The 14,004-nt window shown below is 33.1% G+C and overlaps 4 non-coding genes and 1 pseudogene across 4 annotated transcripts; all 5 read left to right on the forward strand.

The window, feature by feature from the left end:
• Positions 1-9,589: 9,589 nt before the first annotated feature.
• On the forward strand, positions 9,590-9,683 carry LOC132032261 (small nucleolar RNA Z101). The gene has a single exon (XR_009408405.1). It is a non-coding gene; the product is annotated as a small nucleolar RNA Z101 (small nucleolar RNA).
• Positions 9,684-10,556: 873 nt separating this feature from the next.
• LOC132032255 (small nucleolar RNA Z101) lies at positions 10,557-10,650 on the forward strand. Its single transcript, XR_009408401.1, has one exon. It is a non-coding gene; the product is annotated as a small nucleolar RNA Z101 (small nucleolar RNA).
• Positions 10,651-11,446: 796 nt separating this feature from the next.
• Positions 11,447-11,526, forward strand: LOC132032262 (small nucleolar RNA Z101; annotated as a pseudogene).
• Positions 11,527-12,198: 672 nt separating this feature from the next.
• LOC132032252 (small nucleolar RNA Z43) lies at positions 12,199-12,294 on the forward strand. The gene has a single exon (XR_009408398.1). It is a non-coding gene; the product is annotated as a small nucleolar RNA Z43 (small nucleolar RNA).
• Positions 12,295-13,346: 1,052 nt separating this feature from the next.
• On the forward strand, positions 13,347-13,433 carry LOC132032268 (small nucleolar RNA U61). The gene has a single exon (XR_009408408.1). It is a non-coding gene; the product is annotated as a small nucleolar RNA U61 (small nucleolar RNA).
• Positions 13,434-14,004: the final 571 nt, after the last annotated feature.

The raw sequence follows: 14,004 nt of genomic DNA on the forward strand, positions 1-14,004 counted from the left end.
TTAATTACAGTTACCCAAAAACTATAATAACTGCCGCTTGGTATTTTGGTAGAGTTCCACCGCCTTATTTAGTAGTGGGAAGAAGTGAAGAATCTTTCTTCAACTAGAAACAAAAAAAAAAAAAAAAATCCACTCCGTTTGCAATGGAATTGTGGTATTAGCATGAGTCTTTCTATGTCTTTTATTTTCATCTATGACTTTCATTTTTAAAACGAGAAACAAACTATTATAATCATTCAAATATTCCATGTTTTTGTTGTGTTTGTTTATAGAAATTGTACTAAAGCCGGTGAAACATATACTCAAATAGCGGTGGAACACTTCACATCGATATGGTTTGTCTCAAAAAGTTTAATCATTCGATCACTCTCCACATATGTTGCTATTTCTTTTCTTGCTCATTACGATATTCATGTAATTTATTTTGAAAATATTATCTATAATGACAATGCCAGCTTAATCCATAAAACAAAACGAAATCTGTCAAATGGATGGAATTAGTTTGTAAGTACACTATTGTTTAGGCAACATAAATGCTTTTACACTACTGTTTAGGCAACATAAATGCTTTCTTTTTTGGGCCAAAATCCATGCATTTTTACCAAAACAATTACTCTGTAGTAGATAAATCGTTTAGGTTTACAAGCATTATTTAATTGGTTGAATGAGAGTTTTGTTTCGAAGCATAATCGTCTACCAAATTGTTCTAACATATTTTCTAACATAGTATTATGACAGAGTTAAATTTTTACTGGTGCAGTTATTATGGAGCAGATTCAACAAAAATGACGGAAAGAAAAACGAAATTAAAGAAATCATTTCTCTAGTAGATTGTAGTTCTATCTCAAAGTGATATTAATTAAAGGACCAATAGAAATGCCATTATGTTGTCACACACTATTCCTGAAGTGGCAACTCTATTTTGTGTCACGCCCTAAATTTGGAGCGGTGTGGCCGGTAAGCCCGTCAACCGGTTAAATCGGAACCTGACCGGTAACCGGTTACGGAACCGGCCGGTTTCCGGTTAAAAAATAGGAACCGGCCACCGGTTCCGGTTTACCGGTTTCAAACCCAAAACCGGTCCGGTTCAAACAGTCCAAAACCCCTTTTTTTTTTTTTTGTATAGTATATATATATTATAGTATTTATTAGTATATTGTAGGTATATTTACATATGTTATATAAGTTTATAAGTAAAGTTTAAATATTTAACGATGCCCTACAAAGTTCGGCAATACAAAGCAATAACGTGTGTATATATATATATATATATTATATACGCTTTTAAGCGGCTTAAGTTATACTACATATACACTTAAAATATAGTAAGAGATATATATATATATATATATATTAGTTATATACTTATATATATATTAAATTAATGTATACCTATATAGTATATACTACATATACCTAAAATATAGTATATAGATATATACATATACATATATATATATATATATATATATATATATATTATATATATATATATATATATATATATATATATATATATATATATATATAAGTATATTATATATATATATAACTTATAATATATTATAATCTTATATATATATATATATATATTTATAGCTTATATATTTTTTCTTATATTATATATATATATATATATATATATATATATATATATATATATATATATATTATATATACACACACACACACACACACACATATATATATATATATATATATATGTGTGTATGTATATATATATATATATATATATATATATATATATATATATACGTATATGTATATATGTATGTTTACATATAGTTATACATATATATTATATTATATATTATAAGTATATATATATATATATATATATATATATATATATATATATATATATTTTAAGTTATATATATTATAAGTATATTCTTAGTATATTTTAGGTATATTCCTAACTTAATATAAATAAAAATATGAACACAAGTAAATAGAAGAAAGCTCAATGAGCCATATATTTTATTCATTCTTGGATAAAATTTATTTGCAAGTTGTAGTTTTTTTTTTAACTTGCAAATAATACATGAGTTGCAAAGAAATAGTAGAATAATAAAATCACCAATTGTGAATCATTTCGTTAATTTCCTCCATATCATATTCGGCCATGGAGATATCTTCAAAGTCTTCCATTTGGTCCGGTCCACTTGCTATCAAATCTTCAATTTCTTCCTCTTCGCCTTCCTCCGCTTCTAAGTTTTGGTTGCGTCGCTCCGATCTAATCCAATCGCGAATGCACACTAGTACTTGCAAGCTAAAGCCGGATAATGAGTGTCTATGGTCTCCAATTTCTTGTCTTCCTTGGCTAAATGCGCTCTCCGAAGCCACGGTTGATACTTGAACCGTAAGGATATCTCGAGCCATTCTTGAGAGTATCGGATGACTTGCCTTGTACTTCTTCCACCATGCTAAGACGTCCAATTCATCCAGTTCCTTGATATCCACATTTGGCTGCATCAAATAAAAGTTATATTCATCAAAGTTTGCACTAGAAGAAGGAGTTGGCTGTGAATGTAAAACTTTTAAATGCGATAAACCCGACAAGCCCTTTTTGCTACTTTGAGAAGTAGTAGGGCGTGGAGCAACGGGTGTAGCACGTTCTTTCAAATTAGAATAATGAGTAAAAACTTTTCTAAACTCATCATCAATAGCGAGTTCGGTTTCAGCTAAAGATGGTTGAACTCCCGCTTCAATTTCTAAAAATGTATAAATTTGACCAACCAATGCTTTAGTATAAGACACTTTTAAACAAGGATTTAATAGAGAATCCAATATAAATAAAGTTGGGATGGAAAAAAATACTTCTTAAATTTAATTGTCATTTCAAAAATAGCCACTTGATAACTGGGTTTATATTTATACTCTTGTAAAACTCTAGCTATTTCGGCTAAGTAGGCTAAAATTTCGGTTACCGTGGGATAGAATTGTCTAGAAAAAGCAAGAGTTGCATTATAAAATTTTTCTAAGAGTTCAATACATTCTTTAACATCTTCCCAATGCGTAAAATTTAACCAATCATCACTATTAATATTATATTTGTTGTGAACTTGTTGTATGGGAATCCTATACTCATATGCTTTTTGTAGCATAATGTAAGTGTAGTTCCACCTAGTCTCAATTTCTACTTGAATTTTCCTAGGTCTAAGGTTATTTTCCACACAAGCATTCTTAAAATCTCTAAGTCTTCCCCTATTAGCATTACAAAAAAGAAACGCAACCGCATCTCTAACTTTTTGAACAGACTCGTCAAAATAGTTAAGACCATCTTTAACAATTAAATTTAAAATGTGATAACTACATCTCACATGAAAAATATTTTTTAGCGGAGGGTTTAATTCTCTTTTTAAAAGACCAATCGCCTTTGTATTATTAGAAGCATTATCTAAAGCAATACAAAGTGTTTTTTCTATATATATTAAAAAATCTCATAATAGTAGACATTGAATCCGCTAAAAATTTTCCATCGTGACGACCTTTTCCTTCATCATATAAAAGCTATAATTCTTTTTTGCATAATCCAATTGTCATCAACCCAATGACATGTAATAGCAAAAAAATCTAATTTGTTAAGACTAAGACCTAAATCACCGGTGAGAGAAACATTACAATTTAAAGAATTAAATACATGGCGCAAATAAAATCTATATTTTTTGTACAAATCTATAACATCCGCTCTACAAGTACTTCTAGGAATACCCTCAAATAACGGATTATAAACAACGTTGAATGTAAGTAACAAACCCCAAACCCGAAGGAAATGAAAATGGTAAACAATCATAAGCTACCATTTTAGCTATTTCTACACGCTCTTTTTTCTTGTCATACTTAAAATTTCTACCGGTTCGTGGGTCTATCGTCATTTGAATACCCCCACATTTGAACCCGTTTGCTCTCCCCAAACATCCATATGTTTAAGTCTCATATGATTATTTAGTGTACCCGTTCCACCATCTTTACTAGTTTCTTGCCTAAAAGCAAATATTTGTCCACATAGGCTACATTTAGCTGTGTGGCTTTCCCTATCCTTAGTCATAAATTTTCAAATTTTAGCGGTTGACTTTCGAGTTCTAGGCGGTTTGTCTTGTGTATGTGATTGTGCAGGACATGTATCTTATATGGAAATTTCGGGGGCTTGTGTTTCATCATCATCAATTTCATTAAAAGTGTCGGTAAAATATTGTTGCATTGCCTCATGACCTAAAAGTGGATTATTTCCACCAACATCAATACCTAAATTAGGCGTTTCTTCCACAAATGTTTCCTCATTAAGCCCACCCCTAACAATACCACTACTACTACCGCACCACGTCTAAATCTCTTTGCCATTATTAAATAGAATTAATTAAATAACACTCAAATAAATCACAAGAAAATAAATTGCAACAAATTAAATTGCTAGAATTAAATTGCGTAAATTAAATTGCGAAAAATAAAGATAGAGTTGGAACGAAGGTACCAAATTGCCGGATTAATTTCAAGAAAGTGAAGGCGGCTAGAATTGCAAATCCACCAAAGGTACTTCGGATTGTTGCAAAATCACTAACTCCACCAACAATATTATAATTGCAAAATTAATAATTGAAACTATAATAAGACTTTATAATATTTATTTGAGAGAAATTTAAAGTGGCTAATTGTTGCAAAGTAACTATAATTGAGAGATTGAGATTTGAGAGAAAGAGATGAATTGGTATGGATTAAAATGAAAATGAAGAAGGGTTTATATAGGGGTGGGGGATGGGTTAAAGTGTTAAAAAAAAGTTTGGGGGTTGGGGGGGGGGGGGGGGGGGGGGGGGGGGCAAAAAGGAGTAAATGGCCATTTGGCAACGGCCATTTTTGCAAATGGACCGTTGCCAACAGTCCAATTAGTCCACCACGTCCATAGCCCAACGGCTATAAAAAAAAATTTAAAAAAAATTAATTTCAACGGTTTAACCGGTTAACCGGTCCGATTCCGATTTTACCGGTTCCAGTTTTAAAAAAATTGAAACCGGACCGGTAAAAAATAAACGGTTAAGGAACCGGTTAACCGATTTTCCGATTTTACAAGTCCAACCGGTTAGAACCGTGAAATCGGCCCGTTGACGGCTTAGTGACCGCACTCGTGCAACAAACTAGGCCCCGAGCGAGCCACTCTAAATTTGAAACTCTGCTAAGGCCTACCTGCACACCGACAATATCAACCAGCCGGCGAGGCCGTAATCTGGATATATATAAACAAATGCTGTCTATCTCGTCTGAACTGGGCACACACACACACCTAAAATATATATACACAACTGAGCAAGCGGACGAGGCTGCTATGTAAGCTGAACAACAAAACTGAGAGCCAACATGGCTACATAATATCCCAACTACATACAACTGTCTACAGACCTCTAGGGAACACGAGCTGCAGAAAGGACAGGACAAGGCCCCGTCACACCCATATATACATGTCAAAATAGCATACCACCAAAGGGCCGGACCCAGCCCGACCAAGCGCGAGTGCACCGACCGTGGCCGAGTGGAAGGCCCATCGAGCCGAATCGTCCGTCCGACTACCCGAACCCGCGGGCATGACCGCCGCCCCGCACAAAGGGACGTCGCACGAATAATGTACCGAATATGTAAGGCAAGATAACATAACCGAAATGAAATAACAAACTATACTCCGGATATTTCAAGAAAGCATCCGGAGGTGCTCTACCTGGGTTGCCTCTCATCTGAGGCAAGATAACATCACTCTATAGATATAACTTCGTGACTCGAAGGTCAGGCATAGATAACATAACTCCATAAATAAAACGCCGTGACTCATAGGCCAGGTATAATCAACTCCATGACTCGTAGGTCAGGTATAAGTAGCTCCATGACCCGTAGGTCAGGTATAATCAACTCCATGACCCGTAGTCGCATAATCAACCTACGACCCGCAGGTCGTGGGTACGCACAACTCGTGACCCGTCGGTCGTGCAATAACTCCATGACCCGTAGGTTAGGCAACAACTCCATGACCCATAGGCTGTGCGTATGCATATAATAATAACTCGAAGGCAACATAATAGCCTATAAACAACATATACACTAATTATACCTCCTGACATTCAATCATCTTATATAACTCAACTATTCTTATACTAGCTTTTAACTAGAGAGGAGTACTACACTAGGGTTATGGTAACCCAAGAATAATCTTCGTGAATAGCACATCTTTGTGCGAATAGTCAAAGAGGTCTCAATAGTAGGAATCTTAAGAAATGGAATCATCATCATTATTACCATCACAGAAACATCTATCTTTAGCATCACAAGAACTTTGGGAATCATGAACTTCGAGCTTTTTGGAAATAAGGATATTATGGAATACATGTATGCGTTCATAGGAAAAAGAATCATGCCTTTAGAAAGAAAGGAAGTAGCCTTAACATACCTGGAAGCTTACTTCTCGACTTCTCCAACTTACTTTCTGTCTTGCAATCTACATAAGATCATTCATACTATTGTTAGGCTCATTATCATATGCTTGTCTTAAGCCTTCAAATTAAATCCTCTTAAAATTTGTCGAAATTCGGGCAGCATCTCCCCCGTTTATATCCCTAGCCCGAAATCACAATACCAACAAAATAACAACTACAACAGCACCAACATCAACAACATCATTATCAATAACAAAATATTTCATAAAACATCCCACGCGATGTTCGTCCAATTTCTCAGCCAACAACTTTATTATACAATCATTTAATCACTCTATCTTCGTAAATAAATCAAAAATAATATTAATAAAGAGAGATTCATACCTTATTTTTGTTAAAACAGCAATATCTTCAATATCCACCTTGAAGCCACCGCAAAACCATACTAGAATCACATCTATGCTTTATCCGAGCTTGGATTAATACTCCGCCACTTGAAAAATACTCAAACCCTCAACTTTTTATGACATAATTGCCCTTTATGTTGCTGAGCTTTAAAACTGATTTTGGGTGAAAAATATGGGGTTTTTCCCCTTTTATAAGGTTCAAAAGTCGGGTCGGGGGTCACTGTAGCAGTACTGTAGCAAGCCGGTCACTGTAGCCGTTACTGTAGCACGAGTTTCTGCTCTGTCATCCGAACTTGTAATGTCCATAATTCTCTACTCCGATGTCCTATCGACGAGCGGTTTGTTGCGTTGGAAACTAGACGATGAACTGAACTTCATTTTAGGCTTTTGTTTTACTTCAAAACACTTCATATGCTAAGAGATATTCTTCCCTCAAGTTGGACCAAAATTTTCACACGAAACTTTACCCATCCTTTCTCCAAAGTCGTACCACTCCATTTCTTCCGCTCATTTCCTTATAAAACCTTTCTAAAGATACCTTATATACATCCTTCACTCATTAAATATCTTGAATAATGCTTGCTCCTTATATTCCTAAGTGGTTTTACTTAACAATACTCAACGTACTTATGTTTCAAATTTGATAAGTGCTTCTTCGAAGATACAGGGTGTAACATTTTGTCTTTCGTATGTTGAAGATTTTTCCTCAAATGATCTTAGATTGTGCGAGTCCTTAATTCTCATAATATAATTCAAATATTTAATACTCCCTTTGTTTCAATTTATGTGAACCTATTTCCCTTTTAGTCCGTGCCAAAATAAATGACCTCTTTCCTAATTTGGAAAATTCATTTTATGAAATGATTTACAGTCATACAAATATTCAAGACTTATTTTGAACCACAAGTTCCAAAAGTCTTCACTCTTTCTTAAATGTCGTGCCCAGTCAAATGGGTTCACATAAATTGAAACGGGGGAGTATGTATAAAGCAAATCACAAAATCAGTAGTGGAGATTACTGAGGCTCTGACAAGTAGTAGAAATTAGAAGAATGGGTGCTTATCGGTTGGATATTTGTACTTAACATTTCGCTTATCGGTTATTGATTTTAGATGTATTAAACCACGAATTGAACCGCTATGATATTGTTTGATATTGATTTAGCGGTTATCGATCGGTTATCATCGTTCTATCAGTTAAATTAATAACCAAATCTTACCGTAATCGTCAAAAGGCAGGCTATTAGTTACCTATGTTAAGGCCGTGTCAATCCAAAACCAAGCATTAGGAAAACCAATTTATAATAACAAGAAAAATACTGGAGTATTAGTTGCATAAAAAGGCTATAACGAAATCACTGGCCCTTTGAAACTTAAATTGTATAACTCCTAATTAGGTTGTAACTTTTTCTCAGGCTTTATTTAATTGGCAAGTAGAGTATTTTTCATAGCCGAAAGACAACAATAGCTATAGAGAAAAGCCTCTGTATTATTTACTTTTCTGTTGATCTTAGTTGGGAATATTGTACTTTTGAACTGTGCTTTTAGCCTTTTGTCGCTTTAATTGCACAAAATTGAAATATAAGTTGTGCTTAACGTGTTAGTTTTTATTTTATTTTTTCTTTCTCCTTCTTTTTGGTTTTGTAAATTTTGGGCGTTGATTGGTGCGTCTTGTTGCAACAGTTAATTAATTTGTATGGATTTAATAATTATTGATGCATTATTATCTCTTGGAGGAAGTTTTGGTTGATTAAAATATTGTCAGATTATCTCTCTTTCAATTAGAGGAAAAAAAAATGTTTGCTCTATATAAATTAATATATTTAGTGTTGTATTTGGTCAAATTATTATTGGTATGATATCAATACACATAATTTTATATATGAGAATGTAATTTAATTTTATAAATGCATTAATATTTTTCTACGAAATATAATTTACTAGTTAGTATATAAATAGACAACCAACATCGCCTATTTTAAACTTCACAAAGATTTCTCGTGTTTGGCTTATATACTTCTTTTTTTAATCAGTGACTACGTTTACTGGCACTAAAAAAAGTTTTGCCCTGCCTCGTTTAAAATTTTCAAAAAACAAGTTTTACCCCGCCCTGCCCTATTAAGTGTTTACCCTGCCCCACCCCACCCTACCCGGCCCCAATTGCCATCCCTAATCATTGTGTACTCTTCAGAGGTGAATAATGTATCTTCAGGTGCAAGCACTGATAACAAACTTATCATGGCTTTCACAAAATTTGTGATTTCTTCCTCCTCTAAGTCCTTACATCCTTCGTCCAACTTGATAGGCTCTTCATCGTCCATTGTTTCAACCAAGAATTACTATAATTTTGTGATTACCTTCTCTATGGTGTCCCATCCTTTCTCCAACTTGATGGGCTCCATCTTGTTCTCCGACTCCATAGGCTCCATCTCGTCCTCTCCGGTAACTCTTCTTCTAACCACCGTCTGCATAAGAGCAATTGAAAACCCACATCGCCCTTATCAAGAAAGAAACGTCACATTAACATAACACAAAAGTATAAAACTAATTTTTAAAATCCAATCACTCTCCAAGCAGTAAACTATTAAGAATATTATCACGATTTAAGTTTCAAACAGAAACAATTATGATCACATGCTGCAGGCACTGAAATACATTTTATGATGTAAAGTGTGAATCCCCACAGGTTCTGATCATTGTAAAAGTCATTTGTTGTTTATTCTTTGTTTTAAAAAAATTAAAGTTTTATGTGCATATGCTGAAATCTTTTATATCGTATATGGGTAATTTGCGTTTGAATTTTTCATTGATGTTATCACCCTGGAGACCTAATGCCCTTTAAATTATTTTCTCTATATTTGTTTCTATTGTAGTTTTGATAGTAAACTGTCTTTTAGGGATTTAGCAATTAGTATATAAATAGACGCCAACATCAGCTATTTGAGAAACTTCACTGCAGCTCGCGTTTGGCTATATCCTTCTTTTTTTAATCAGTGACTATTTACTGGCATTAAAAAAAGTTTTTCCGCCCCATTTAAAATTTTCAAAAAAAAAAAAAAGTTTGCCCCGCCCTGCCGTATTAAGTGTTTGCCCAGCTCCGCCCTGCCTGGGCCCAATTGCCATCCCTAATCACCGTGTACTCTTCAGAGGTGAATAATGTATCTTCAGGCGCAAGCACCCATAACAAACTTTTCATGGCTTTCACAAAATTTGTGATTTCTTCCTCCTCTAAGTCCTCACATCCTTCATCCAACTTGATACGCTCCTGATCGTCCATTGTTTCATCCAAGAATTTCTTTAATTTTGTGATTCCCTTCTCTATGGTCTCCCATCCTTTCTCCAACTAGATAGGCTTCATCTTGTCCTCCGACTCCATCTTGGCCTCCGACTCCATAGGCTCTATCTCGCCAGTAACTCTTCTTCTAACCACCGTCTGCATATGAGCAATTGAAAACCCTACATCAGCTTATCAAGAAAGAAACGCCACGCTAACAAAACACAAAGTATAAAACTAATTTGTAAAATCCAATCACTCTCCAAGCAAGAATTAGTAAAAATATTGTCACTATTTAAGTTTCAAACAGAAACAATTCTTATCACATGCTACAAGCACTGAAATACATATTATGATGTAAAGTGTGAATCCCCACAGTTTCTAATCATTGTAAGAGTCATTTTTTGTTTATTCTTTGTTTAAAAAAAAATTAAAGTTTTATGGGCAAATGATGAAATCTTTTATATCGTATATGGGTAATTTGCGTCTGAATTTTTCATTGATGTGATCACCTTGTAGACCTGATGCCCTTTAAATTATTTGCTCTAAATTTGTTTCTTTCATAGTTTTGATGGTAAACTTCATTTAGGGATTTAGAAATTAGTATATAAATAGACACCAACATCAGTTATTTCAGAAACATCACAGCAGCTCGCGTTTGGCTATAGCCTTCTTTTTTTAATCAATGACTACGTTTACTGGCATTAAAAAAAGTTTTGCCCTGCCCCGTTTAAAATTTTCAAAAATCAAGTTTTGCCCCGCTCGGCCCGGCCCCAATTGCCATCCCTAATCATCGTGTACTCTTTAGAGGTGAATAATGTATCTTGAGGCGCAAGCACTCATAACAAACTTTTCATGGCTTTCACAAAATTTGTGATTTCTTCCTCCTCTAAGTCATCACATCCTTTGTCCAACTTGATAGGCTCCTCATCGTCCATTGTTTTATCCAAGAATTTCTTCAACTTTGTGATTCCCTTCTCCATGGTCTCCCATCCTTTCTCCGACTTGATAGGCTTCATCTCGTCCTTTGACTCCATCTCGTTCTCCGACTCCATAGACTCCATCTCGTCCTCTCCGGTAACTCTTCTTCTAACCACCGTTTGCATATGAGCAATTGGAAACCCCACGTCAGCTTATCAAGAAAGAAACGCCACCTTAACAAAACAAAAAAGTATAAAATTAATTTGTAAAATCCAATCACACTCCAAGCAGTAAACTATTATGAATATTGTAACTATTTAAGTTTCAAACAGAAACAATTCTGATCACATGTTGCGGACAACAACTACAACTACAACAATGCCTCAAACACTGAAATAATTAAAGTTTTATGGGCATATGATGAAATCTTTTATATCGTAAAAGGTTAATTTGCGTCTGAATTTTTCATTGGAGAACTGATGCCTTTTAAATTATTTTCTCTATATCTGTTTCTGTTGTTGTAAACAGTCTTTTAGGGATTTAGAAATTATATAAATAGACACCATCATCAGCTATTTCAGAAAGCTATCTCTATCTTTTTTTAGCCAGTGACTATGTTTACTAGAATTAAAAAAAGACAGAAATGGTCAAAGAGCTGTTATTGGTATTTTATTGAATTTTGTTGAGCTTGATTGTTGAAGAACGCGTCGAGTTTATTGATGGGATAATTTTAATAATATGGAGTCCAACATAATATTCACGTAGCTATTTTTTTAATTTAATCTGCATAGCCAACTTTTTTGTGCAACAGTGTTTATACACACTATAAACAACATTATACACTTATTATAGACTATGTATTAACCTTTTTAATGTATAAAAGCACCATTCGGGTAATATTGGAAATATGGGCCGTTCTGGATAAATACTTTCTTCAAATAGACATGGAATATTATTTTCCCTTTATTGATTGGTGAAAGTTTGGGTTGATCTAACCATTGCAATTTTTTTAAATTGATAATAGAATCTTGGATATTTGGAGTTTGTATTAATTTTGAAGAGATGTGTTGGTAAATATTTAAAATATTCATCTTGATATATTTGAAACAGGTCAGAATTTAACTTTAATCTTCAGGTGATTTGTTTGTTTTAATATCATTGGCCGATGATTAAACTTATTTTATAGACAAGCACGTAATGATGTTAAATCCACCTTGACGACCATTCTGATATATCACCATCCATAAACTGAGTCCTATAATTAATCTCTTGTGTTAATTCACTTATTTTCTACTTGTAGTTTCTATTTATATTGAGTTATAATCCTTTAATTATGTATTTTAAGTGTTAAATTTGTTACTGTATCTTTTTAGGGATAAGTGCAAGCATACCCGAATTCGCTACGACACACCTTACCTTCCCAAAGTGTCACCATTACCCCCCTAAACTTATTTAAACTAATAATTAATGCCCACTCTCATGTTAGCCGACATACACTCTCCTTACATGTGTATTTATTTGTTTTCTTCCCTTTTTTTTAATTTTTTCAAATTTTTACGTGTCAATTTTTTTAAAAATAAAAATAAAAATCGAATTTTCATTAAAAAAAATGAGTTTTAAAACCCGTTTTTTTTTTAATTTGAAAATTTGATTTTTTTTAAACCCATTTAAAAAAAAAAAAAACTAAAAACATGGATTAAAAAACTGAATTTTCTTTTAAAAAAAGGATTTTTAAAACCCTTTTTAAAAAAAAAAATTGAAAATTTGTTTTTTTTTTAAAACCCGTTTTTTTGAAAAAGAAAAAAAAACTGAAAAATGATTTTTTTTTTTTAAATATGGAAAAATGGATTTGTTAAAAATATGGAAAACTTGATTTTTTTTAAAATGTCTTAAAAAATCTTGATTTCATTTTCTTAGGACACTTTTATTTTTCAAATAAAAATCGAAAAGTGTTTTTCTTGCCAAAATGTGAAAAAAACTGAATTTTTATAAAATTTTGAAAAAAATTAATTATTTTCTTAACATGTGGAAAACCCTTTTTTTTAAAACTAAATGTGGAAGACTAGATTTATTTTCAAATTTTAAGAAAATGCAGATTTTTAAGAAAAAAAATTAAGTTTTCCCCTTTTTATGTTTTCACTCTCTCAAAGAGAGTGAAACACACTCTCTTAAGGGGGTAATTATTCCGTTTTAAATGCGTTTAGGGGGGTAATTATTCCGTTTTAAATAAGTTTAAATAGCGCCCCGAAAGGTAAGGTGTGTTACAGGGTATGTGAAGCGTGCCTTATCCCATCTTTTTAATAAGTTTGTGCTGAGATGAAAATGTCTTGTGTCGGAGACTTTTGGACTTCTGGTCTGTGATGGTTTGCACAACCCTCTAAGAAGTTCTGAGCACTTATCTTTCAATTTCAACTCACATATTTTCTATTATTTAGTTGGTTTTTTCTTGTAAATATTTTGCATAATTTTTTTTTAATATATATTTTAACTAATTTGTGTTGAGGAACAATGAAGTGAAATAGTAGGCCCTTTTCTTATGTTTTGACGATTTTTTAGTTTCCGAGTTGATATATAAAAATATTGTGTTTAACTAGTAAGAAACTACCAAGTTCAAATCATGAATTCGTCTCTTTTAGTGAAGACAAATTATTTGTCGGTTAAGACCAACGGAGTTGGGCAGCAAGTCTCTTGGTGGTTGCTCATCTGTTCAAGAAGCATCATCATAGTTTAAGGATGAATTTAAGATCTATCCATTTAAGATCTATCCATAGTATTACATTATTTTGTATTCCTTGTAGAACAACTACGTTTGTTATGTAGAGCAGGTTGTTGTGGAATTGGGACGTGAAAGAGCTACATGAATATATCTCTGTTGTGAGTGTCCTGTCAATGTTGCCTGGCAATCACATTTTAGACTAAGCTTGTTGTATATAAATGATAGATTTTTTGAATCATAAGTTCCTTGT

This window comes from Lycium ferocissimum, chromosome 9 (assembly GCF_029784015.1).
Source record: "Lycium ferocissimum isolate CSIRO_LF1 chromosome 9, AGI_CSIRO_Lferr_CH_V1, whole genome shotgun sequence".
NCBI lineage: Eukaryota > Viridiplantae > Streptophyta > Magnoliopsida > Solanales > Solanaceae > Lycium > Lycium ferocissimum.